Genomic DNA, 2,419 nt, shown 5'->3' on the forward strand with positions numbered 1-2,419 from the left:
TCAAGAAGAATTACAGTAGCAAGTGTAGCATATAAGAAAAAAGCAAACACAATTCCATGGCAATATGAGAATGACGTCCAGTTATTTTTCTGTTATCATATAGAGTTTAAATATCTACATGGTGTTGCTAACAGAACACTAACTACTATTAACCATACTTTTTTATAATCTCAAAAGCTCCTTAGAAATGTGCTTTAGAGATGGCTAGAGTATTGAGAAATGTAGTGTCAGTTCTGATAGATATTATTTGAATGATCACGTTGTGCATAAATCCATCAAATCAGCCACATCCTCAATATATCCCATCAATACAAAGAAAAGAAAATGATTTATCTTTAATCTGGAACTTTTCATATAGTAGAATCCATATAATATAAAAAAATGTTAAAATTAGAATCTATAGAAAAGAGATATTTGCTTTGGCAAGTTTGAAGATAAAAAGGTCATGATAGTTCAACATAATCCAAAATTGTCAATATGGTGGTAGCTCTAAGATGCCTGATAGACTCTTGATAAATCACCAAAGGCATAGTCTTTTTAAGATGGCTTATCAGATATCTCTTTATCCTTGTTCTGTAAACATTCAAATGCCCATCAGATATTTTGCTGCTGCTACAAATCCTGCAAAACACAAAAAAGGTGTCACAGCAAAAGCATCATACAAAAAAAAAAAGAAAAAAAAAGAGGAGACAGAAAAAATAAACTATACAGAAAGCAATCCTGAAGGTCTCTATCTAAAACGCGTATACCTCCTTGGGGCACCTGGGTGGCTCAGTCGGTTAAGCGTCTGCCTTCAGCTCCGGTCGTGATCCCAGGTTCCTGGGATGGAGCCCCGCGTTGGGCTCCCAGTGCAGAGGGGAGCCTCTCTCTCTCTCTCTCTCTCTTTCATAGGTAGAATCTTTCAATAAATAAATAAATAAATAAATAAATAAAACACATGTACCCTTCGCAGATATGCACTGTGAAGAAAGTAAAGAATTTCAAATTCTGCACTTCACTAATTCAAAGCAAGGTAACTATCTTGACCTGACATTGGTATATAGCACTTGAGGAAAAAAAAAAAAAAAAGTGGAATCATTGGCCAGTGTTCTTAGTTTCCCATATTCATTTGTTACAGAAATCAGTGAAGTTACTGTATTCACAGTGAATACATCAGAGATTAAAATAGCAGAAGAAAACAGAGGTATGCATACAAAAGGAATTAATACGATTCAGGGGATTTTGGATGATGAAATTCATGCAGACTTTTATGTAGCTGTTCCAGAAATAATGCCTGAGGTTACTCCATTAAAGAAGAAACTGAAAAAAAAATTTTTTTTTCAAAGCTTATTTGAAATTCCGTTGGCTGTGACATCCCCAAAATGCTTGAATTATTTAAAATTGGGTATGAGGCAGCAGCTCTTTCTGCCCATGAGTCCTGTCCCTGCGCTTTAATAAAAGCACCATTTTGCACCAAAACAATAAATAAATAAATAATAAATAAACTAAAATTGGGTATGAAATTAAGGCTGATGAAGAAAGGGAAAACTTTGTAGAGAAAGTAGCAACATTGGATCAAATAACTGGATAGTGGCCAATGCACAAAGAATTATCAATGAAGTTTGTAGGATAGACCTCTGAGTTTGGGACCCTTTATGGTACACACTTGCCTTCATAGTTCAAGTGAAGACTTGTGACTAAAGTCATTGTTGCCTAAATAAGCAGAAACCAAAGAAAGTAAAAAAGATGCTGCCTAAAAGTGTTCAAATGTAAAATTACTTTTATTAGATTAGAAGTAACAGAGAAAATTATAAAACTGCATAATTTCTATATTTGGTGTAGTATTTCTTGATCATCATATTTGAATGTAAATTTTAGCAGCAGAAAAGAAACACAATAAATTCAAAAATAAGAAAATAAGGTTTTCTCTCTGAACTTTACAAAAAAAATCACAATATTGAAAAAGACAATAATACCAACCATTATTTTGTTGATGCTTTAAAATTGTGAGAAGAAAAAATCACCTTGTAAATGCAGCCCTTGTGGATGCCTTAAGTCTTTAAAAATTACATATACATATATATATAGTTTTATATACATTTTATATAAATATATATATTTTGTATCTTTAAAAGACAGACTGAAAATGTTTTTGTACTCCACCTAACATGAGAGACAAAGAAAATGCTTTAGAATAAATGTGGCAAATATAGAGGGTTTTTTTTTTTTTTTTGAATCGTCGGAAATTGTGTAATCAGATCCTCACTGAAAAAAAAATAAAGTGATGTTTGTATTGAAGGTATTTTCTTTGGAAACATATTCCCCCAAGATAAAAGTTTACAAAATATTTCAAGTAGCTGGTTTGCTTTCAAAGACCTCATGTGTCACCGATCTCCCAATTTTACTTTACTTCAGTCAAATCTTTTTTGATATTTCATAT

The 2,419-nt window shown here is 32.2% G+C and overlaps 1 pseudogene; it reads left to right on the forward strand.

Moving 5' to 3' along the window:
- Nucleotides 1-954: 954 nt before the first annotated feature.
- LOC112833932 (large ribosomal subunit protein uL1m-like) lies at nt 955-1,736 on the forward strand (annotated as a pseudogene).
- The last annotated feature ends 683 nt before the right edge of the window (nt 1,737-2,419 follow it).

Source organism: Callorhinus ursinus, unplaced genomic scaffold (assembly GCF_003265705.2).
Source record: "Callorhinus ursinus isolate GAN/ISIS: 27379988/994484 unplaced genomic scaffold, GSC_fseal_2.0 scaffold1, whole genome shotgun sequence".
In the NCBI taxonomy this organism is placed as follows: Eukaryota; Metazoa; Chordata; class Mammalia; order Carnivora; family Otariidae; genus Callorhinus; species Callorhinus ursinus.